The 26509-nt window shown below is 36.2% G+C and overlaps 1 protein-coding gene and 1 long non-coding RNA gene across 9 annotated transcripts in view; one reads left to right on the top strand and one right to left on the bottom strand.

The window, feature by feature from the left end:
- The window catches only part of PRR16 (proline rich 16), a 245379-nt gene that overhangs the window by 50518 nt on the left and 168352 nt on the right, over positions 1–26509 (top strand). The gene's annotated exons all lie outside the window — the stretch shown is intronic.
- Positions 5048–5355, bottom strand: LOC106726505. Its single transcript, XR_001362582.1, has 2 exons — positions 5276–5355; positions 5048–5224 (listed from the first exon to the last, which is right to left on the bottom strand). It is a non-coding gene; the product is annotated as an uncharacterized LOC106726505 (long non-coding RNA).

Here is a 26509-nt window from a genome sequence, read left to right as displayed (position 1 = left end):
CCCTCTGTTTCTTAATTCCTTTCTCCTTTTACTCCTCTGTTTATCTTTTCCTTCCATTTTCTGAACTAATAAAAAAAGAGGTTAAATATGAGAGAACAACATAAGACTAGTGTTAGAATAACACCATGGTAGCAAAATAAGATATTGTTGCAAGGTTGAGTGGCCTTTTTGGATGAGGGGAGGTGTAGGTATGGGAAAGGGATGTCAGGGTGGAATTTGGTAGGAGGCGAAAGGAACAACCTTCATGGAAGAGGACTTTGAATAATGAGGAAGAGTCTCCCTGGAAGCATTTCTGATGGAAGTTCCTGTTTTCCCATAGAAACCAGAGAGCTTCATGCAATCCTTACTACCCAAACAGTGGAAGGCATTAGCAAACATTCTGCAGGAGGCTTTAGTTGAGCACATTGGAATCTCGGAATGTTACCTACATCATACCATGCAGGACATAGCTTTAGTGCAACAGAAGCTAGAAATAGAAATAGACATACAGTTGGAGAAAAATAATTGAAATATAAAAGAAATTCACTGACATCCTCCTCCTTCTATCATATTCAACATTCTCCTTGCTCAGCTCAATTTTCTCTGCAGTCCAATTACAACAGCTAGAATAGCGAGGAGGTTATTTCCTTTTCCTGTTTAAATGAAGGAAAACGGTCAGGTAAGAACCTTACTTGAATATAAACATCTTCCCATCCTGAGTGGAGGTAGTTTGATGGCAAACTGTAGGCTGCCTTATATGATTCCAGTTTGACCATGGAGATAGTTGTTCAGAGGGAGTGGTTCAGACCTTTAAGGGGGTTCAGACCTTGGAGGTTTCTTGGCTTCTTCCTTGTGCAAGGCCTTAGGGAGTTTGCATCATTACGACCACCCGATGGGTTGTAGAGAGTGAGATAAAGGTCCAGAATAGTGGGTAGAGGTCTAGAAGAATATGGCCTGGTGTTGAGCTTTCCATACATAATACCAGATACTCTCAAATACAGTAAATGGATCAGTGGACATTTATACTTTCTAGCACAGGGTGGGGAACCTTTTTTCTGCCAAGGGACATTTGGATAGTTATAACATTCAAGGGCTATACCAAATTATCAGATTAAAAATTAGCCTGCTATATTTGGTCAGACATTTAATTAACTCACTCCTAATGCCTTGGCAGGGCCAGAACAAATGATTTCACAGGCCTTATACAGCCCACGGGCTGGAGTTCCCCACCCCTGCTGACAGGTCATTCCCATATATGCTTCAGTTTCAGTGTTTCCTTCTATAAAGTAATTTGACTTTTTAAATTTCTGCCTTCTTGTTTGTATCATTCTTTATTTAGGCAGCTTGTGACATTCTGCCACTGTTGAAATAATGCTTCAGAACTCTCTAAATTGTCACTCATTTGGTAGAGGAGAACCCAAAGGGAAACATAAAAAAGGAGCAGTATCTCTTAAGCATAACGATAAATTACAAATATTTAATTTATGCATACATATTTAAATATGCAAACATGCTGAAAACATAATTAATTTATTTAAGTGACTCTGCTGAGCCATTGTACAGTTAGTTGACAAGACAGTGATAAAAGAATTGTTAACTAGCTTCTAATGAGTTGAAGACATCTAGTCACTTGTTATTAGTGAGTTAATTGGACAGTTAATTATAAAAAAAAAATCCATTAGACGTTTCCCTTTTGTGTATGCTTGGGTACTCCTCTCTCATATTTTGAAAAATAAGCATGGATTGAATTTTATATCAACAGAGAAGTTGAGAATAAAATTTATGTGATGATTATATAACATGGCCTCTAAGTCATAAAATAATGTTGATTGGGATTTTGGGACGGTATTTTCCCAGATCCCTTCACATTGGGCAAGATTACACACGATTCTCACTATGATCATCCAGACATGCCACTTTAGGTAAAGATAAATATTGTTGTTTGGAAATATTTCTATTTTTATTACTTATATATAATTTCTTTCGAAAAATCTATCTACAGTTCCTTTGAAGCACATTTGTGGCTCCTTTATAGATATAATAAAAAGATTAGAAATTTATTTGTCAAATCTCATGATGTCAGATTTGATAGGAATGACTAATAATTCTAGTTCTCCCCAGTATTGAGAATTTTTATACCCTTATCTTGTACTAGTAAGTCATTGTGCTTCAGTATGGATTGGTTAAAAACCTTATAATATGCAATATTGTATGCAAGGAACTTACAAGACCTTTGATATATTCAATTTTACTTTTCAAGAGTGTTGTTTTATTTTATAAGGAAATATAAGCTTTTAGAAGAACTCTTTTTTATAAGCATTAACTTTAATTTGTAAATAATTTGTAGGAAAAAAATCCAAATACTAGAGAAATGACAAAAAAAAAAAGCAAAAACCCATAACAGAGCCCATTTTCCAGGAAAATAAGAGGTTATTATTAATATTTTGCAAATGTCATTCCATAAAACTTTCTGAATAAAGGTAAAAGGTATAGTATGAGCGGGCTGAGGTAATGTCTCCCTATGCTTTCAGTATTTCCAGGTCATTCTGACTCAGAGCAGTGTTCCCCCAGTCACTGGCAGATTGTTGCTGTCCCTGCTGTTTCACTTCTCCTTCATCTCTGGCTATCGACCTCAGGGGTCTACCAGGAGCCTTGATAGAAGACAGTAGAGGAGTTTACCCAAGGGTTTACCACTCCTGTCAATTTGGAGTAATATCTGGGCAGAAATCTTTACATATTTTTCCATTAAACATCTGAATTCAACTCTAAGGCATCAAATTTAGTGATTTAAAAATAACCTAATCATCCACAGCCCTACTAAATTTGCTTTTATTTTCAACATAATTTAATTTGCCAAATATTTATTGAATGCCTGTTATGTGCTAGGCATTGTTTTATATATATATATATATATATCATCAGTAAATGAAGGAAGCAAAGATCCTTTCTCTATTGGAGCTTAAATTTTAAAAGAAGAAATGGGCATTGAAACATAGACATAATAAATTAGGAAGTTACATAGCATGTTGGAAAGTGGCAAATTCTGTGGAAAAAGAAAAAGTAGACTGGTGTAAGGCAGATCTGGAGTGCCAGGGTGGAGGTAAAATGGGTTGCAATTTTGAGGAGAATGGTTTTGTGAAGGTGTCATATGAGCAAAGATTTCAAAGGGTGAAGGATTTGGCTGTGTGACTATCTATGGAAAAAATATTTTAGCTGGTATTATCATCCAAGACAAAGTTTTCAAGGTAGGACCATGCCGGGTATACTCAAGGGAGCATTTGTGGCTGGAACAGAGGGAAGCAAGGGAAGGCACTAGGAGATGAAGTCAAAAGACAATGAGAGCCTGGCCATTGAGTGTTGTAATCCTTGTAACAAATTTCGCTTTTCTCTGGAGTGAAAGAGTAGACCAGTGTGGACTGTTAAGCAGAGGAGCACATGATCTGAATTACATCATTCAGGGGTGTGTGTGTGTGTGTGTGTGTGTGTGTGTGTGTGTGTGTGTGTGTGTTGAGAAGAGTCTGTAGGATGGCATGGGCAGAAAGAGAGAAAATTAGGAGGCTATCCAAATAGTCCAGGTGACGGATGATCGTATAAAGGGTTAGACTGGAAAGGTATCAATGGAGATAGTAAGAAGTCACTGGATGATGGATATGTTTTGAAAACATGACTAACAAGGTTTCCTGACAGATTGGGTGTGGGTTATAACAGCAAGAGAGGAGTCAAAGATGAATTTGGTTTTTGTGGCCTGATTATTGGGAGTTGCCTCTGCTGAGATGAGGAGGGATCTGGTGGGACAGGGGTGGGGAGATAGCAGGAGTTCAGTTTCTGACAGATAGAGCTTGAGTTGCTTTTTAGAAATCCAGATAGAAATGTTAAATAAGCAGTTGGGTAAGCCATTTAAGAGTTTGCAAGAGATCCAAACTGGAGAAATAAATTTGGGTGCTATTAGCGAACAGGTATGATTTAAAGCTGTGAAATCACTAGGTAAGTGGGATAGAAAAGAGGATCAACGGCTGAGTTCAGGAGGCATTCAGCAGTGGGAGAATGAGCACCTGCCCCACACATGTCTGTTGCTCCTGTATTTCTGACTATCTTTTTAAAAATCTTATATTTTACTCAGTTTAACTTATCCATTAAACTCAAATAGTTCCTCATTTTGAGTATATACATATTAGACATATAAATGTCCTATTCAAAGCACCCAATAGAGATAGTTAAGATAGGCTGTTGTTGACCATACTGCATTTAAAATATTGTATCTATTTTGTATATAGCATTTTATAGATGGTGTTATGTATCTGACCCTCTGTACTTAAAAATTTGTTTCTCACATTTTTCTTTTCTCCCTACACTCATACAAATGGCTTCATTATTTTTTTCAGTGTATTTCTAAAGATTATCTCAAAATAGATCTTTTTAAAGTGAAATAAGTGCATGCTGTTTGCCTTTATCTATTTAGATGTGAGTTTCAACTTGTCATGTTAGAAAGAAGAAAAATATAAATCCTTAAGTAAGTCATATGGGTGTGTATAGTATGAAAAATTCTTGCATGAAATTTTTGATTTTAAAATGAAACAAAAATTTTATCAGAACTTGATAGGGCGTAATTATTTTTAAAGATATGTATTATGGAGAATAACAAATCTGGGTCTAAATAATATAATAAAGTGGATTATAATGAATTTATAATTCAAAGTGATTATCTGTATTTAATTTACATTGTATTCATTTTACTTGTGTGTTATGTGTGTGTATATCATTATATATACATACATTAATAAGGTACACATATAAAATCTCTATGATGGTATCATGTCTGTTGCTTTGTTTCTCTTCTCAAAATTTTAAATGGCATTGCAGATGTCTGCAGTAAGTTTTTGCTTATTGAGTATCATCATGGAGAGAAAACAGTGTTTTATAATATGGTTTTTTAAAGCTTTCTGGGTTTTTTTTCTCTGTGTCTGGGTTTAATTGTTTGCGGAATGCCCTGCAGTAAGTTTTTGCTTATTGAGTATCATCATGGAGAAAAAACAGTGTTTTATAAGATGGTTTTTTAAAGCTTTCTGGGTTTTTTTCTCTGTGTCTGGGTGTAATTGTTTGTGGAATGCCCGACAGAGAAGGGATTTGCCGATACTCAGCTGTGCAGAGAGGACAGCGCTGAAGCACGGATGGCGGCATGATTTCCTTTAAATAAATGCTACACACAGCGGCCCGCGAGGTGGGGAGGGGCGGCCCTGCCGGGGACCTGCATGATTTCCTTTAAATAAATGCTACACACAGCGGCCCTGCCGGGGACCCTCGGGGCGTGGGGTGCCCTCCCCCCATCGAGGCGTGGAATGGGGTGTCATTGGTCATTATAGGAAGGAAGGGTTTCTGTTTTGAAAGAACTTCAGTCACAGAGAATTTGCACAACTTGTTCTCAGAATTCTTGTGTACCCAGATTCCCCAGCTAACATTTTACAACACTTACTTTATTATTCTCTTCTTCTCACTCTGTAATTATTTTTAAGAAATCATTGAGATTAATATGCATACATGGTGCTCCTTTATTTCTAAATACTTTGTATATATTTCCTATAGAACAGGGTCATTCACTTACATAACTGTAATACAGTCATCAGGATCAAGAAATTAACACATGTGCAGTGCTACTATGTAGTCTATAGACCTTTGTGAAATTTCACCATTGTCCCATGTGTAGTCATTAACCATAGGCCACTTCTATTAAAGTAAGTGGCCTATGGTTACCTTATTTATAAAATACTACCTCAATCACTGCTGGTGTTTAGTTATAGAGTTGTGATAGTTGGCGTAAACAAATGACCATGTGTGTGTGACCTTCCTGTGATCAGGAGAGCGTTATAAATGCTTAAATCTCCTTATTAACCTATTGGCATAACTGTCAATGATGCATTGTTCCAATAATACTGGTTGTGCTCACCTGTTTTCTAGTGCCATATCATTACACATATTATATATTATACACTGTTCTTAAAAAATTTATTTTTTCAGTTAAATATCTGACACTATCCCATTCAAAGGGTTTTACAAATAAAATGTCCCCAATGTCCTCTCTTTTTAAAACATGCCTGGAATAAGTATACATAACCACTGTTTAGATTAAACAAAACATGCATGAATGAATGCAGAGAAACATATTCACATTGAAAGGATGGCAATTTTGATGAGTGGGAAGTGGCATTGTATATGTTTCCATTTTAGTGGATCTCTCTCTGTCTTTATTGGTCACTAGCTATTGTCTGCTTCCTGTCAACCAAGATATTTCCATCTTTTAGGCTTTATTTACATTATTGGTTTTCAAGATGTGTTCCTTAGCAACATAGTGTGCTTTAAGGGGGAATCATTATTTAATTCAAATTTAACTTTAAAAAAATAATCATTTAATAACCCTAAAATAATACACACATATGAATTAACAAATTTGAATACACTGAAGATCACCAATGTAGTTAATTTATTTTACCAAATTGATTCTTGAAATGAAATTTTTCCTACCATCTCTGGGCATATATTTGGCGATTCTAGACAATGTATTATTGACTAGATAGTATATAACATTAATTTGCTTAACAAATATTTTTTAGATTTTAACAAAATGTCTCAATTACTATAGTACACATGTTACATAACAGGTAAAACTCAGTGGATGCTTTAGCAAGAATTATACAAATATTACCCACCCCATCATAAATAATGCCATTTCCCATAATATTAATGTTTTTTGTTAAATGGAAAGGTCTCATCCACCTATATTGGGTGCTGTTAAGCAAAATGAGCTGAATTTGGTCAAGATAGATCACATTTAAGTTCCCTAATGGCTCTTTAATTATAGTTACTTGCAAGTGACTGCAGTTAAAGAACCGGCAATGGAACTGAAATAAAATGTGGAGTCAGCCTGAAATAAATTATTTTTTGAACTTTTGAATGATTTTTTAACCATAAAGTTACCAATATATCCTGGATTTTTAAAAAATATATTTTTATTATTGATTTCAGAGAGGAAGGGAGAGGGAGAGATGAGAGAATCATTGATCAGATGCCCCCTGCACGCCCCACACTAGGGATTGAGCCTGCAACCTGGGCATGTGCCCCGACCAGGAATTGAACCTTGACCTCCTGGTTCATAGGTCAATGCTCAACTACTGAGTCATGCCGGTCGGGCTATATCTTGGATTTTTAATGAAAATGATATTCTTAACATATCATAATTAAAATATACTTTGAAGCCTACCTTCTGCTAAACAAAGCAGATATAGACTGCGTTATCTATTCATTGACTTCATCCACGTGGAATATTTACTACTTAAGAAATGCAAGTAAGTTATTAATATTTCATTTTCAATTTGAATAAAGGTTCTACTACCCCTCTTTCAAGCTACTGGATTAGTTTCATTGATGAATATTCTGAGATTTTAAGGGGAGCTCTTGTGAAAACATGGCAATATCAGGTATATTTCTCTGTGAAATATAGCTCTGTAACCAAAATGAAATCCATAAGTAATTCAAATTTGGAAGCAGCAGTCACCTATCACACTCAATTGTAAAATTTTGTGTTGTTAAATATATATCAATTCTGTTTATTGGGTATACATATTACAATTTTGAACTTATACACATTAATATATACTATTAAAGTGCCACTTCTAGTGGAGACTTAGTAGATTGAATAAAGGTTTCTACTGCTGAAAGTTTGATAACTGGTGGTTTGAATTCCTCAGGAAAAAAGAACATACAGATCTCTAGGGTGTTTTTGAAAACCGAACAGATCTTCAGTATTGCATTAATGTGTTGCAAGTGCAGATAAAAAAAAAAAGTGTCCTTGCTTTCCAGACTTGTCTAAATACTCCAAAAAAATCTACTTCCTCCGAGATCTCAATCTTCTAAATGACCTCACTGCTCTCTTTTTCCCAGTGGTTCTCGAGAGTTGGGAGCAGGTTGAGGTAAAGCCTGCTCAGGGCCACTGCTGGGAGAAATTGTGTTGTGAGTTTGTTCCTTAGAGGAAGATTGTGAAAAAATGGGTGAAGGGAAATAGAAAGAAAGGAAATTGGTCTGAAGGATAATGGCTAAATCAGGAGCAGATGATTCCAAGGGCAGAAAAGGCAATTTTGTTTTTGTTTTTTATCTATGTACCTGGGCTCCTGAGCAAACAGGAAAGAGCAGCTCCATGTGGCTCTTAGCATTTTGTGAAATTTCTGGCAGGCAGCTTTAAGGCTATTTCTACACCATAAAGAGAACTAACTGATGCAAGTTCTCATGAATATTTACTATTGAAAAAAAGATTTAAAAAATTATGATGATAAAACAAAGAAGCTATATTTGTTTTAACATAGTATATTTTTCTGGCAGTTTCAAAATATTCTAAATCAGGAAATATATTTAAAATAATAGTAACAAAGAAACAAAAAAACATGAAACAATGAACATATGTCATTTTAATATAGGTTTTATTCTGAAATTTAAAGGAGTAATACTAAATAGTATTGTGAATAACCACCTATGAGTGCTATGTATTAAATTTCCCCCCCCCCCAGCAAAGATTTAGCTATGTTTGTTGAAAAAAAAGTGTAGAAGAGCTTAATAAGGCATGAGGTTCTTGTATTATTCATTGATTAATGAGTGTTTAAATGATCACTTCAGTATAATGCAATTGGATGGTTAATAGTTAACAATAATTAATATATCAGTCTGAAGTAGAAAAAAATATCTCGAGTATTTTATTTTTGCTAATTCTTACAAGGGTCATTGTGAAAATTATACAACTATTAAACTTTATTAAAAATGTTTTGGTTTTATGATGATTAGTTAATATGTATAGTGGGAAATATGACTGTGAGTCATTTTTAGAGTTTATTATTCTTTTTATTTTAGGTTCTTAGTTTTTCCAAAATATTTTTTTGGTTGAAATTTATGCATGTCGCTCCTAAAGCCAGAAGATACCCACCCTGGCATCTACAGAGGCTCACACCTGTGTAGAGCTGGCCATCTTGTTTCCTTTGATACCAATTTCAATTTTGGTGAACCTAAGGGTTTCATAGCGTGATGGTTCATTAGAGAAGACAGTAATGAAAGTGCTGTTTTCTAGAATGAGCCAAGCACATCCCCACACTGTACTTTTTGTTCTTTGAGAACATATCTTTAGGTCAGGACAGGCAATCTCCGCAGGACGATGGCATAGACCCTTAAGGAGCCTCTCTACCTGCTTGTACACAGCAGCCAAGTTGATCTTTCTTGAATACAAATGTGAAAATGTCTCTTTCTTAAGGTGCTTTACAGGCTTGGGCTTGACTTAACTAGAAAATTCAGGCGTCTTAGAGGATAACAACCAGCTTTTGGTCTCAGTCCTGTAAGACCCTGTGTGACCTGGCCCAGCCTCTCTACCAGGTGTGCTGTGCACCATGGGCCCATAGACAGCCAATGTTCTGATCACATGGGCCTATTTTCTGCTCCTTGAAAATGCCATTCCCCTTCCTGCCTTGGACCTTTTGTATCCCATCCTCTCTTTCTCTCTCCTTTGGTCTTCCCTAACCAACTCTCTTTAATCCTTTAGAACTCAGACTAAAGAAGTTAGCCTTCTACCGATCCCAGCATAGATGAACAACCCCCTTTTGCTTCTTTTTGCTATTTTTGCTTTTTAAATATCATATATTTATTTATAGCATTTATTGTATTACATTTCTAAATTAGTTATTAATTTCATGATTGGTGTTTAATTGTCAGCCAGCTCAGATAGAATATATAGAACAGAGTCATGAACATAGAGGATATGCATTAAATATTATTTAAACAAATGCACTCAGATATATATTTATAAATATATAGTTATTAATTTACATATATTATTAAGGGATTATCTTGAGGTCTTATAATTGATTTCTTTAGTATTTGAGGCAGGGCAAAGGTAGCACTGTCTAGACATACAGCAAAAAAGAACTGTTTTTTTGACAGTCTGAATGATTTTCCCTACTCTGCATCATTTCTAGTCACAAACACAGTGTTTTGTTCAGCAGTGTAAACCAAAATGCACTTTAGACTGCATTCCACCTTTAAGAACTAGTGGAAAATAATTAAATAGTATCTTCTGTCACAGCAGGTATGGGGATTTAAAATGACTCTTTCATCTTAAAGAATTATCTGTTTCTTAGGATTCAGGTGCTGAGATACCCTCATATCCACACCATTTTTTAGAACAAACATGAGTCTTTGGTAATAATCATAGATCTAGAGATAGAAGTGTTCCTGCTGAGATAATTGAGGTCCCGTGACTTTCAGGACCCAGATGGACTGTTTTGGAAATAGATGTGTTCAGCTGAAAGGCATTTCCCCCAGGATTTCTTGGCCTCTTCGTATTCTCCTGATTTTTCTCTAATCAATAGGAAGCCTGATTTTCCCCTTTGTTATTTTTTTATACTCTTCAGTCTTCATTGAAGCCAAAGATTGAAAATAGCAATATGTCTTTTTGGGCCCACCCTTTTGAAATCAAATCATTGGTATTTTTTCCCTCTAAGGTATCACAAAGAACCTCTGAAAAGGATACCTCTTTATTAGTTAAAACTATTTGTGTGTATGTGTGTGTTATATGTCTTAGCGGGGACTGTAGTTTAATGTTGAAGCAACCTTTGGGCCTTGTCATAGCCATGACTTTGTTGTAATCCTTGAGCCAGCTTGTTGCAAGGTTTTAAGTGCTGATAGTTATGCTGGAGTAGCTTTTTTATAAGGAATATTTTCTTCAAAATAAACGTACTCTTTCCTGCTTTACTCCTAACTAATCTGGCCTTCTCATTATATCTTGATTGATGGTTTTTTAATACTTTTAATAAACCTTTTTTTAGAATTATATTAGATTTACAGAAAATTTGCAAAGGTAGTACAGAGAGTTTCCATATATTCATCACTTAGTTTCCCCTGATGTTAACATCTTCCATTACCATGGTACATTTGTCAAAATTAGGAAATAAACATGGATTGTTCATACTTTAGAAGGTGCACTATGTGGTAATTTATCTATACCAATCTATATTCTTTCAAGTGATATATACTTGGATATTGTCGATGAATAAGGAAAACTGATGTGAATGAAATATGGTTTTGGTGAGAATAGAATGCAGTAGTGATTGCTAGTACTTTATTTCTATAATATTTGATAGTACTTCATTTCTATAATATTTCCTAGAATGGAATAGTGATTGCTAGTATTTTATGCCAATATTTTTAATAGATCATCCTATATAATAAAAGGCTAATATGCAAATCGACTGAACAGAGGAACGACCAGTCACTATGACGTGCACTGACCACCAGGGGGCAGATGCTCAACACAGGCGCTGCCCCCTGGTGGTCAGTGTGCTCCCACAGGGGGAGTGCCGCTCAGCCAGAAGCCAGGCTCACGTGCAGCTGCAGTGGTGGGAGCCTCTCCCGCCTCCACGGCAATGCTAAGATGTCCAACTGCCTGCTTAGGCCTGCTCCCCGTCAGTCAGACATTTCTCCGAGGGCTCCCGGACTGCAAGAAGGTGCAGGCTGGGCTGAGGGACCACCCACTGCACGAATTTTGTGCACCAGGCCTCTAGTTTATATATAACACACATTACATTGGATTTAGTATGCCTCAGTAGCATTTGTACTGCCTTTCATTTCTGAATATTTAATTAAAAAGAACCACGTGTAATTGAAAGGACATCAAGAGTGAGAATTTTTTTTCTAATCTTGGGGCTATTAATTTTGTGAGCTTTGACATTTTACTCACTCTCTGTGGGTCTTAATCTCCTCATCTGTGAAATGAAGAGTTAAGAATGAGGATCTCTAGGGAGTGTGCTGGCTTTACACATGGATGATTTTGTAATTATTTCTTTCATGATCATGTGCAGTCTCTTTTCAGTGTCTTTTAGGCTGTGGAATGACCCAGGCCAAATCATGAGTTTCTATAACAATCCTTGGACCTCCCTGATCATTATGGGAGCAGAGGTCAAGACCAGAGGTGACACACTCAAATGCCTGAATTTATAGGGCAGGTACAGAACTGAGTAAAAACGGAGGTAGGGACCCTGGTCATCTGGAGAATGCATACCCTTTCTAATGGGGCAGCTGCTACACAGCTCCCAAGGACAATACCCCGGAGGAATGCCAGATCTTCTGACTTTTCAAAGGAAACTCCATAAACAGCATTTTATTTCAACTCCTACAATTTTTAAATATTAGCAATTAATTCAATTTAAAGTAACCAACTCTGTGGGCTAAATTAAATATTCAGTATAATTGGAACTTATCTGTTAGAAGCTGGTTTGTGATTTATGTCCTATTTTAGTGACAGTCAAACATGTCTGCACATTACAGCAGTAAGAAATGCCTTTTCCATCACAACCTAGTATACACTATGTGTGTGTGTGTGTGTGTGTGTGAGTGAAAAGAGGGATCACAATCTAAATTTCTTTGTACTCCCTTAGCGTCTCATGCATGGGAAGATTCTAAATACATATTTGTTGAGTCTTTAAAATATAACTTTGTATTCTTGGTATTGAAAAAAATGGAATATATTGGTAATGAATTGGGAGCCAAAGCAGGTCATGTTTAAAGTAGCTAAGATGGGGACATTGCCTAAGAGAAATTGATGGTGATATGGAACTAATGTCAATGCAGGCATGTGGAGAAATACATTAGCCACACGGGACGGGTTCCTTGGCTCACAGGAGGGAAGATACTAGTGGATTTTCGGACTTGGTCAAACAGGTTCCCTTGTTGTGCCAGTATCATCTCTTAGGTATTTAATAAATATTCACATTTGATTGGATGAATGAGTTTGTCCAAGAGCTCAGGGCAAGTATCCAGAACATCTCATGGATTTACCCACTTATGTGGGACCAGAGAACTTTCTTGCCAAGGGAGCCATAAACAAAAGTGAGTCTTAGGCATCCTTTCAGATTCCACTTTATAGTCCTCTGTGACATTTGGAGACGAAAAGTGGCTTTCATACTAACACAGACTATGCAATAGGTAGCACATGAACCTCTGAAATTTATACCAAATTAAAATTCAATTTGTGTTTTTCAGAAGCCTCCAGTGGCTCCTTTCATTGGCATGGCTGGAAATGTTTTCAGTGGGGACTGATGAGAAACACTACTTGTCTCAGTCTCATTATATTGCCTCAAGTGACTGCACTGGGAACTGGAGTCTTTACTCTTTCTTATTGATAGTCACCAGGCATAACATTAATGTGACCTATAAAATACAGAAGAATTATTCATAGAACCAAAACAATTAGGCATATGTATTCTTTTAGGCAATGGTGTTTACATTTGTAATGTGGCTCAAGTCAAATGGAAAATGTAAAGCATGTGGTGAAACAATATATTTTTCCCATTCAGAATCAATGTCTTTTATATAACTTAAGATAAACTTGAAAATAAATATATTTTATGATTGCATGTGGATTGTTCTCATCATGTTCTACAAATTAGATGCAGGGCTGTTGGATTTTTAAAATGTATTTTTATTGATTCCAGCGAGGAATGGAGAGGGAGAGAGATAAAGAAACATCAATTATGAGAGAGTATCAGCGATAGCCCCCCGTCCCCCCCCTCCCCGCCCACACACACACATACCAGGAATCAAACTGTGACAAACACACATACACCCCAGCTGCTCAACCACTGAACCACACTGGTCAGGCATAGATGTCGGGTTTTTTGTTTATTATTTCTTTTTCTTTCTTTTTTAAGTTAGAAATGGTTTCAGCAAATTCTTGTCATTAAAAGTAATATTTTTACACACACAAAAAAAATCATGTTTCTTGATCTTGGGCCATTCTTGGGGAAATAAACTGTGAGCAAACTTCTGCAACTTTCCAAGCTTAGACAAATTGTATCTTACAGTAATATAAATTTTGCAGAAGACTCTTCAGGAAATTATCATTGTGATTATGTCGTGCTCTGGGAAGTTTTTAGTGCTCATTTCCTATTGCTTTTTAGAGGCATCTACTGCATGTTGACAATGAAAGGTTAAAATTCCAATGAGGAGTTCTGAGTTCTGAGCCTGTCTCCTCAACTAACGAGCTTCATGATGTTGACTATTTCCAACCCTCTGGGATGGCGCAGTTCAGAGAATGGATCAGATAACTCTGAACTCATCTACTTCTCTTACTTTATAGATAATCCAGAGATTTTAACTGGTTTGTCCAAGACAAATTTGTCTATGCGATATCCCTAAAAATACAATCCAGTTTTAGTGCTATTTCCACAACACTCAGATACCACAAAGAATGAAGGAAATAACAGATTAATAAGTGGTAAATCATTTTCTTCCCTTCAGTGAAAAATAAAATATCATGTGAGGTACATACACAGATTATTATTCTTGCAAGATACATAAGCTTGTTATTAAGCCATAGTCTGAGGACATTAAAAAGAGCAGTGATGACCAGCATATAGTGTCTATTCCCTAAAAACTGATCTTATCACACTCATTTAATGTTTTGGTAGAATTGCTAAGTGGTAAATTAGATACTCCTTCCTCTGTATCATAACGTGATTTTCGTAAGGCACATGGCAGTATCTCAGGATGTCTTTGTTATACAGGAGGGACCATCACCAACATCAGAAAAACCAATGCTTTGAATTATAGCTCACAGTTTATAAAACACAATCATTCTGAATAATAATGCATGCAGGGTATACTTTACATCCCCATGACTATTCTGTACCTGCTAATTTGTATTTTTTTTAAAAAAAATTCATATTGTTGAAAGTAAAGTACAGCATAGGAAACATAGTTAATAATATTATATTAACTCTGCATGGTATTAGGTAGTATGAGATTTATCAGCATGATCACTTTAAAAGTTATATAAATGCCCAATCACAGGGTTATGCACTTGAAATTATATTGTACCTCAACTCTAATTGAAAAATAAAAAAATATGTATACTAGAGACCCGGTGCATGAAATTCGTGCACTGGGGGGGGGCGTTGTGTCCCTCAGCCCAGCCTGCACTCCCTCCAATCTGGGACCCCTCGGGGGATGTCCTACAGAATCAGGCCTAAACCGGCAGAGGGACATCCCTCTCACAATCCGGGACTGCTGGCTCCCAACCGCTCACCTGCCTGCCTGATCACCCCCTAACCACTCTCCTGCCAGCCTGATCAACACCTAACTGCTCCCCTGCTGGACCGATCGCCCCCAACTACCCTCTCCTGCTGACCAGGTCACCCCCAACTGCACTCCCCTGCTCGCCCGGTTGCCCCCAACTGCCCTCCCCTGCTAGCCCAGTCGCCCCCAACTGCCCTTCCCTGCAAGCCTGGTTGCCCCCAACTGCCCTCCTCTGCAGGCCTGGTCACCCCCAACTGCCCTCCTTTGCTGGCCTAGTCGCCCCTAACTGCCCTCCTCTGCAAGCCATCTTGTGGCTGTGGGCGGAACCATCTTTGAGGGTGTGGCAGTCAATTAGCATATTTTCTCCTTATTGGCTGTGGGCACTGCCATCTTTGCAATGGTGTGAGGGTCAATTAGCATATTCCCTCTTTATTAGATAGGATATATATTATTAAAAAATGCATGCAGGCAGCTTCTTGGTTTTGTTGTAAAGGTGCTTTTTCTTTTTGTTGTTGTTATTAATCACTTGGGTGTTTTTTGTTTTGTTTTGTTTTAGGTGAATATTATACTCCATTGTCTTTAGAAGGTATTTGTAAGATCAACAGATCATCATCATGTTTTTGCTTCACATTCCTTTAGAAAGATTTTAAGGCCACACACACGGCAGCAGGTGCATGTGGTTTCATGAAATGGAAACCTCTTATTATGTTTCAAGGCAATCAATAACCACTTACTAACACAGATATAACAATTGTCCTTCATTCTTGCAGTGCTTCTGATTAGTGTGTTATTTTTCTTAATTCTCTAAACCGCATTCAATGAGCATGGTTGAATAATACCTTCAGTGACATTACAGCTTTGTATAATAATTATGAATAAAACAATCACACTCAAATCACATCAATTAAAAGCAGTCTTTCAGTAAATGAGATAGAATTGTTTAGCAAGTCACACAGTAGAAATTCAATCAATATTCTACTTTTCTACTTATTGAGTCTAACAAGCAATACTCTCTCTAGTAACATTCCAATAAGTTGCCTCTATTGCTTTGTCTCATTTAAACATTTTTTCTTAAGTTGATTAAATCTTTAGAAGGAATACTAACTAAATCTGCAGATGACACACAATTGAGAGGATAGAAAACATATTGAAGTTTAGAATCTCATTTTAAAATTAAGTTTTTTTAATGCTGTTTTTGGAAGGGACCAGGTGTGTAGGCAGGACTAGCAGATATGATTTTGTAGGTTCTCATTGTAAACTCCCATTTTGGGAGACTTTATGCAAATAATCTCTATGTATTCTTTCCAAAGACTGTTTATATGTGTTTATTTGTTTATTTGTAGCAAATTCAGAATTCTTAAGATCTTGTTAATATGACACTATGGACAGAAAGTATGTCCAAATTTAACAGAGAGGGATTTCAAATATTTAATTAATAATTTAAAAATTTAGTTGTATAAATTTAGACTGGAGAAAATTTTTTTAACCAAATAGAGTATTAGAGAAGTGTATTAGCTCATTAATACTCAATGAAGCCATGATCCAATGGAATAACAATATAGGACTTCAAGCACAAGGAGAAGTGATTGTAGAATTCAGGTTACCACTTGGCTGCAATCTGGGAGGTAATTCTATTTCCTGAATAGGGGCAAGACTGGGTGGATACAGATAGAAGAACTAGCATTTATGAGAAAGTACTGTTGGTCCTGTGTTAGTTGTTTCACATATACTATCTCATCTAAGCCCATAGCAGACTAGATTTCAGCCTCCCCAGCTCACTGCATCCAGAAAAGCTTTACTGTTACCTATTTAATATGATGGTAACTCGAAGAATTGTGGATTAGGTTGGGATTAGAAGGAAGGAATCTCATATAAACACCTGACATATTTCCTCATGAATTTAAATAAGATTGTGAAACTAACACAAGTAAGGTGAGCAAATGCAGGAGAACCAGATGCAGCATGTTTTTACTGACTTTGGAGTTCTGCTAATGGAAACTCACGACAGTGACACTGTAGGATGGAGCCAGATTCTTGCTAAGTCACTGCCTTTAAAAATATATATATTTTTATTGATTTGAGAGAGGAAGGGAGAGGGAGAGAGAGATAGAAACATCAATGATGAGAATCATTGATCTGCTGCCTCCTGCACACCCCGCACTGGGATTGAGCCCCCAACTGAGGATTGAGCCTGTAACCCGGGCATGTGCCCTGACCTCCTGGTTTATAGGCGGTCAACCACTGAGCCACATTGCTGGGCATCACTGCCTTTTTATTATGTTGGTTATATCACCATTTTGGGAATCTTTATGCTAATAAATTGTTCATTCTTTCAAGAGAATCTTTCAAATGTATAGCATTTATTGATAGATTGATTTATAGTAAATTCAATATTTACAAGGTGATATTCTTATTCATGGGAAAGTAGTTAGTCTCCTTGCTCCAAAGAGTTTCTCTGCTTCAGATTTCCCGTATTCTGATGAGCCTTTTGATGTCAGAGGTGTCATATAAGATTTATTTGAAAAGAGTTGTTCACTGTTAAAAATAAGTCAATTTTGGGAAACACAGTGTTGGGCCTCCATTAGCTCCAGCTGCCATAACGAAATAACACAGACTGGGTGGCCTGAACAACAGGAATTTAGTTTTCACAGTTCTCCAGGCTGAGAAGTCCAAGATCAAGGTGTTGGCAGATTTGGATCTTGGTGAGGACTCTTTTCCTGGCTTTCAAACGGCCACCGTTTTGCTGTGCTGTCCTTGTCCTCGTGTGACAAAGATAAAGAACTCTGTTCTCTTTTCCTCTTCTTATAAGGACACTGATAACATCATGGAGGGTCCACCCTCATGATTTTATCTAAAATTACTTGCTTCTCAAAGGCTCCATTTCCAAATACTATCACATCGGGGGTTAAGACTGCAACAAATGAATGATGTGGGAACAAACCTTCAGCCCACAAACATTCATAATAGGACCTTTCTAATAAAATAAGTAACTTGCTGGTTTCTCCAAATTATACATGTAATTGCTGGATAATCTTTTAAAATTTGAATTTCTCAGTCATTTTTTCCTCTACATGGGACACCATGTTAAAATTGTTAGCTCTTGTTTCCATGACCAGGAATTATGTGTCAGCCAAGTGGTATTCTTTGAGTATGATCACTAAATTTTTCGTTAATGCCATTGTAAGACTCAGAGCATTCTTAAATGGAAAATTCACCATTGAAAGAGCATAAACTAGAACTGTGTCCTAGATCCCTCTTTTTCTGTCTCCTCCCATAGCATACAGAAAAGCATGTATTGTGAAGACCAAACATACTTCAGTAACATAACACACCTAGAGTCCATATAGTTCTAGGTTCAGCTATATATATGTATATACCTACTTAATATATACATTCTTTATACTTTATTCTCCTTACAGGATATTTTATTTGAGTGCATCTGTGCTCTTTTTGCAAATTGCTTCAGATTATCATTACTAAATGCAATTAAATGAACATGCACTGAAATGGTAACTACAGTCACCATACGTTATCCTGCAATGAACCTGGGAGTACAAATATCTATTCAAGACAGTGATTTTATTTCCTTTGGATGTGTACTCAGAAGTGGAATTGCTGGATCAAATAGTAGTTCTGTTTTTAAATTTTGAGGAACCTCTATACTCTTTTCCATAAGGCTGTACCAAGTTACATTTTCACGAACAGTACACTAGGGTTCCCTTTTCTTTACATTGTTGACGCTTGTTATTTTTTTTTACTTTTTGATAATAGCCATTTTAACAGGTCTGAGGTACATGTTATTGTGGTTTTGACTTGCTTTTCCTTTATTATTAGTGATGTTGAGCATCATTTCATATTCCTGTTGGCCAATCATGTGTTCTCTTTGGAGAAATGGTTCTTTGACCAAATTTCAGTTGAATTATTTGGTGTTTTTGCTATCAAGTAGTGTTAGTTCTATATATTTTTTGGATATTACCCTGTTACTGGATATGTTATTTACAAATATCTTCTCCCATTCTGTATTTTGCCTTTACATTTCGTTGATTGTCTTCTTTGCTGTGCAGAAACTTTTGATACAGTCCCACTTGTTTATTTTTGCTTTTGTAGCCTATGCTTTTGGTGTCAAAACAACAACAACAAAAAAAACTGTTGCCAAGACTAATACTTTGAGCAAATCTCTGGCATCTCTGGATATTCATTTTCTCATGCAAATTAAGAGTATGATTATATAAAACTATAATTCCTGTGGTTTCCTTTGCATTCTTAAGTAGGTATTACAATATGTAATTACATTTAATTAAATACTTAGTAGAAAAAATATGATCCTTACATGATAATTAGGTTATTGACAATGTGAAATTATTAGCATCATTTGAAATAGCGTTTTTCAATGTTAAAATTCTTATGCTTGGGGGTTGCAAATAGTTATTTTGGACCTTATTCTCTTTGGAACTTGTTAATATGAAATAAATGAATACATTTTACTCAAAAAAATACTTCATATTCAGAAGTCAGTGGTATAGGGAATGGTTAGAGGTTTATAATTTCTATTACAAAGTATAGGAGCTTTTCATTAGAAATTAGGTCTCCTACTATACTCAGGGTGGGTAGTTTTGGGTTTTTTTTACCTTAATATTATTTAAGCATTTCCATGTTTTTTGGATTTTTTTATAAGTTAAAAAACAGAAGTTTTAAGACCTATTATTTAAAATAATCCATTCTCTATGTTAAGTTGATGGTGGGGATTTTTTTACAGTTTACATATATATCAAATCTTTATGTTGTACACTTTAAATGTTACAACTTGGTTTTACCTCAATAAAGCTAAAAATAAAGACAAATATTCCATTTTTTACAACATAAATTAAAGGCAGTGAACTGTTCTTTACCTAAAGGTGAAAGATCATTAAGAAGTAAATTGGAATACTGATTGGAGGTAAATTCTTTTTCTATATTTATAATATGTAGTTGTAGAAAGATAACAATATTTGGAAGGATTATAGATAGGATAGCTACTTGACTTCTGTGTTTTTGATGGAAGTAATTTTAAAACCATATAGATATCTTTTTACTAGGCCCTAATGATAGTCCCACATGAACTTTGAATGTGATTTTGCATGTCTGTTATTTTTTTATGATTTTTAAAATTGATTTCAGAGGGAAGGGAGAGGGAGAAAGGGATAGAAACATCAATGATGAGAGAGAATCATTGATTGGCTGCCTCCTGTGTGCTCCTACTAGGGATTGAGCCTGCAACCCTGGCATGTGCCCTGTCCAGGAATCAAACCCTGACCTCCTGGTTCATGGGTCGATGCTCAACCCAGCCAGGCACATGTCTTTTATTTTAAGGAAGGATTAATCATATCCTTCTGGAAATAATTGGGTAAAGGTTTTTTGTTTGTTTGTTTTTTTAAGAAAAAGTATATAAAATCCTTTAACAAGTGATACTAAATGTCATTATCTTCTAATTGTTCTTACATAATTTTTATAAGGAACTTTACTACTTGCATTATATGACATCAATTAAATATGCAAACTTCATTTGACACTTTTATAATTTTGGGGTTTGGTTATTTTTGGATCATAGCACCCTACAATATAAATTAATGTAAAAATTTTTATTGGCTTGTGTTAGTAATCCACAGTGGAAAGTTCCAGATGCACATAGTGTCATAAAGGGTTGTAACAGTTTGAGGGGAGCTAGTATACTGATGATCCATTCATATGTGTGTATTTTGTACTAGTGCAGAAATCGTAGCTGAGCTTTTCAGTTTCTTCATGTGTGATATATTAAACATTAACTGGGGGAAAAGGTCATTGAAAGAAATATTAAAGCTATGTATGACCTTGAAAAATAAAGTGGTAAATTGGTGTAATTATACATGTCATTGAGATGAAGTGACATTTTGAGGTCTGTACTCTTTATGTGGGTATACTAGCCCATTTAGACTAGTTAATCTGATTAACCTGTCCCCAATATGGAGAAACATGTCCAAACTATTAATTTTCTAGAAGAACTTTTTCTGCTATGAGTAATTAGACTCCTAATTCATCAAAATGTGATATGGAAAGATCCTAGGTGTTTGAAATAAGCAGGACTCTTGACTCATTTCTCTACCATTTCCTATATGTGAGGTCTCTGGTAACCCTCTAGCTGTACACATTAAATAAACATAAAATAATATTCACCACTGCAGGATCTGTGGGATGGAAGAAAGGAGAATTATTTCCTGTGAGATAGCTCTATTAATTCTAAAGTGTATTACAATCCTTAGCAGTTATCTTCTCAAAACCAACTACCTCTGAAATATTGTTCTATTTCATTGTTTTGAGTACTGGGCTTGTTTTAGGTGCAATTAGCTGTACAATTGCATTACACATGGATTTCTTTCACGGTATTTTGACATTCTAATTCATTCTGAACAGTTTTGCCTGCCCCCTGAATTTTGACAGGGTTGACTTATCCTTTCACTCACAGATCATAGCATATTCTGTGTTAAATGTACTGTATATGCATGGCATGCTTGACAGTTGTGTGACTTTCCTCCTGCCCTTTCCTGTGGATGCTACCTAAACTGTAACTTGACTGACATGTGCTTTTGTATCCAGTTGAGTTTTACATATTTTCTTTTAGTGTTTATTTTCACCAAACAGTCTAGGGTTTCTTGGCCTCACAGCTACTTAGTACAGTGCTTTTGCTGTGGTATGCTGTTGGCTGGTGGAAGTGTTTTTGATCACTGGATTCAGAAGATGGTTATCTATATTATAAAAAGCCAGTGACCATAACTCCATAACGACCAAACGACCCAGTCACCAGGAGGCGCATTGATGGGTCTCGCAGCGCAGCAGGTCTGGGTCCCGCAGTGCAGCGCACGCTGGGCCTCTAGTATCTACATATAAAAAACAAAGTAAGAAATGGAAACACCTGTTTTCAAATGGGTTACATTTTAAACAGTTTATAGATGTATATTCTATACAATTAAAGTTTCAAAAGGCCATTCACTCTATAGTAGGACTTTCTTCTCTTTCTATTTCCCTGACTCTACCTCCTCTTTCTGGAAAGCTATAATTGTTAGCAGTTTTTTTGAGTAGCTTCCCATACATATTCTAGAAGCAACTCTCTATGAATTTAATCAAAAAAGCACATTTACCCTAACTTGGCTAGTTTCAGTCTGATCTTTGATATATTACTCTTAAATTAGTAAAAAAAAAAAAAGTGATTTTCTTATATGCTACACAAGGTTCTATCAGTTGTTTTTGTTTTTTTTTCTGTTCCTAACACATATTCAGCTCCTGCATAATTTATAAGAAAAGAGCATTTCAACAGTTTGTATTTGGTCTTTCATGCTTATCAGATCATTGTGAGTTATGCTTCCCTTACTTCTAATATTTTACAAATTGATGTAGAGGTCTAAATCTATTGTCCTAAGCTGGATATCTCATATATTCCATTTAAGCCTGTAATGGTACTCCTGTGTCTACCGATTTGCAGTATTGGATTTTAACTCAAAATACTCAGTCTGTGTTTCTGGCTTTCTGGCCTGCTTTCTTTTTTTCTAAAGCACAATCTACTTACCTAGGGCCCTGTTATGGACTGCATGTTGTATACCACTAACATTATTATTTTGAAGCCCTAACCCCCAATGTGTTGGGGTTTTGAGAGGTGAGGCCTTTGAAATGTAATGAAGTCATGAGGATGGGGTCCTCACAATGAGGTTAGCGCCTTTATCAGAAGGGACCAGATAACTTGTTTTTTTCTCCTGGTCTCTGCCATGTGAGGATACAATAAGAAGGTAACCTAGCTGGCCATTTGAAAACCAGGAAGGTTTTCATCAGACATGAAATCTACTGGAACCTTGATCATGGACTTCTCATGCTCCAGAACTGTGAGACATAAATGTGTGTGTGTGTGTGTGTGTGTGTGTGTGTGTGTGTGTGTGTGTGTGGTGTTGTCACTCAATCTATGGTATTTTGTTACAGCAGCCCAAATGGACTAAGGCAGATCCTGACAACCTGTCTAGCTCTCATAGGACCTCTTACCTGATGGACTAGACCTAACTTTCCTATCACTGTGCTTTTTCTATCACATTTGTTTGGAATAGATAGAGTTCACAAAGCCTAGTGGGAGGTTGTCATTCAGACCATTCACTATCTTTTAGGAGATAGTCCTTGTGTAATAAATGATCTGTTACTTGGACCTGGCCTGATCTTGTCCAGGTGAATTCCCTGTTCACCCATCTCTACTCAGTCTCAACATGTCTATTTTAGGTGAATCTGCCTAATGTATTATAGTCTTTAGCGTTCCACATGGTTGCAAGGTATATTTCTAGTATGTATGACACACCTTTACTTCAAATGAGTATACTGGGATCCTGTATTGTTTCTGTCATTAATGTATGACCAATATCTGCTGGACAAGTGATTATAAGGTTTATGTTGTGAGTTAATTGCTTCTTTCTATGTCAGACATCTTTTAGGTTGCCTGGAGAATCCAGAAATATGATGTAGATGGAGCCAGGCAGTGTGCAGCAATAGCAGAGACTACAAATGCCAATATATGAACCTAAGAAGCTGACTCTCAAAAAAATATATGTCTCCGGGTCCCACCCAAGGAGATTCTGGATCAGTAGGGCTGGGATAGAGCCCAAACAATCTATACTTTTAAAAACTCCTTATGTGATAACTAGTAGGGAAATACTTTCCCAAAGAGCAAGTGATGGACTTTCTGTCATTGGATAGCATTGAGGATATGAGATATTTATGGGAAAAATCTTTCTTGAAAGACAGCAACATAAAATCACCCAGGAAAAAATGACTTTTTAATGTTCTGTATAAAAACAATATAAAGGACCAACTCCTATCCTTCTATCTCCCTCCATTCCCTACCACTTAATCAAGGGAACCAATTCTAAGTAGGAAGTACTGTTGAATATTTGTTGGTTTGTTGTTTATGCTGTATAGAATGGCATATAGGCTATAGCATCTTCATTTTTGTAGAGAATAGAGTAATATAAAAGTGAGAATAATAGATTCTACAACACCACAAACATTTTTAAAAAGTGATTCTGATGCTTACTTGGTACACAGGTTTTATACATTAACTATGTGGTATGCAGGGTTAACTTATGGAGCCATCTGAGTAGAAGTTTTGTGAATTGAATTTAACCAATTTTAAGAAAAGTGTGAAATGTTTTTGGAGTGCTGTCATCACAGATTCCTGACAAATACAAGAACAGTATCACCAGACCCTCTCAAAGCTTTGATATTAGGTCCCCTCTCTGATGCTTCAATTTGTGAATTTTTTATTTCTCACTTCGGGTCATATGAGATTCATTCATTTCACACATATTTTGACAACCCTATTCTAGACATCTCTATCTTTGCTATCCTGCTCTCAGTGGTTACTTATTTTTTATAAATGTTCACAAATATTTGTGAGATATGCTAAGTTTTTCTGTTGTATATTCATAGAACACTATTTTTTTATTTGTTTACTTTAATCCTCACCTGCGGATGTGTGTGTTTTTTAAATTGATGTTTATTGCTTTAGTTTAACAATGATGAGGTTTTTGTTTCAGCACTGACTCTTTTGTCTTGGAAACTAAGAAATGAGAGTGAGAACTTGGCTATCACATGGAGAAAGCATAGACATGCTTTGCATATTATATTCATTTAAAATTATTTACTACCTTAGATGAGATAAATAAAATAAAACTCATGGTTCCTGAACTCAGGAAGCATATAAGTTAGAAAAGAGGACAAGTATACTACAGCACAACAGACAAAAACAGCTGGAATATTCAAGTATAAAAGAGATGACAAAAACAGAACACTACCCTATGAAGGAGTGACAGAAAAGTGCCCTAGCATGATCAGGGAATGATTCATAAAAGATATGCGAACAAAGCTGGTTTCTGAGGTGTGAGCAGGCATTTGCTAGATGGAAGGTAGAAAAGAATAAATCTCAAGAGAGTGTTTAGAAACTAGGGACCTAGTTGGGAGCATCTGGGTAAAGGGTTTGAGGAGGAATTGGAGATAAACTTAAGGATACATTATGACTTTTATAAGAAAAGGAATAGAAACTCTGGTGAAAGGGGAAAAAATAAATGGTAGAAATTGGATCATGGCAGCTTAAAATTCCAGGAATAGGAATTTTAGATATTTCAGTTTAGATATAAGGGTTATTAGGGCCTAAAGCTATGCCCAGGATTTGGTTTTTCTGTTATTATTTCTTGCCTTTGCTCCATTTCCAGGTTAAAAGCCTTGCATCTTTCACTGTCAAATCCGGGAGATGGAAACATCTCTTTGGTAAATTCCATAGAAGAGAAATAAAATTATTTCTCCCAGAATCTCATCTGAACTGTTAAAAATGGAAAAGAAGTGAGCTTATCAAGAGAAAATTAGGGAATTGTTGGTGGATGAAAGGGAGTGCAGATGTTGAAAAGGCAACCACCAGATGTCCTGCATAGGTAGATACGTTGTGCCATATGTAGGGATTGAGGATGCTTAGATGGTTTTCATTAGAAACATGTCCTGATGTCAGGAGCAATGGGAAAGCATAGCATCCAAATAACCTGTGACCTAGGCATCATGCTGCTAGGTGTTTTACCAGGGTGAACCCTTGAACATGTACAGTAGAAGAGCATAGCATCCAAATAACCTGTGACCTAGGCATCATGTACAGTGGAAAACATACACAATAATACCTGTAGCGGCACTATTCACAGTAGCAAGTTTGAAAAACATCTAAATGCCAGTCAAGCTCAGAGTGGAGGAATAATTTGTTGTATATTCAAAAAATAATACTACAGGCAAAATGAATAAACTATTGTCTAGCAATATGCAATGTCATAGATAAATCTTAGTAAAAATGGTTAAATAAAAAATGGATTCACAAAGATTGTAAACATGATAGTACTTTGTAAATTTAAAAACAAATAAGTTTTAAAAATAAGCATATATCTTTTAAAAAGTATAATGTGAATACAATAAAATTGTACAAAAGGGATGAGATAGGAAAGAAGCAAACAAGCGAATCTTACCTAATAATAGACAAACATGGTAATTGACCATACCTTCGCTACACCTCCCATTGGCTAATCAGCGAGATATGCAAATTAACTGCCAACAAAGATGGCGGCCGGCAGCCATGGAGCTGGAATGAGCAGGAGGCTTGCTTGCTCCAGTGATGGAGGAAGCCAAGGTTCCCTGCCTGTCCTGGCCGGTTCTAAGCTACACTCAAAGCAACAAAGTTTCAATTATAGAAGATAAATAAACCCCAGATACCTGCTTTCAGTCGGCCATTTCCACGGAGCTGGAGCGCAGGAGTCTTTCCCTCCCACCTGCCCTGGCCGGCTCTGAGCTCCACTCAGGCAACAAAGTTTCAATTATAGAAGGCAAATAAACCCCAGATACCTGCTTTCAGCCGGCTGTG

Source organism: Myotis brandtii, unplaced genomic scaffold (genome assembly GCF_000412655.1).
Source record: "Myotis brandtii unplaced genomic scaffold, ASM41265v1 scaffold1071, whole genome shotgun sequence".
NCBI classification, from domain to species: Eukaryota; Metazoa; Chordata; class Mammalia; order Chiroptera; family Vespertilionidae; genus Myotis; species Myotis brandtii.
Note: the sequence above shows the minus strand (reverse complement) of the source record. Positions and strands in the feature narration are given on the sequence as shown.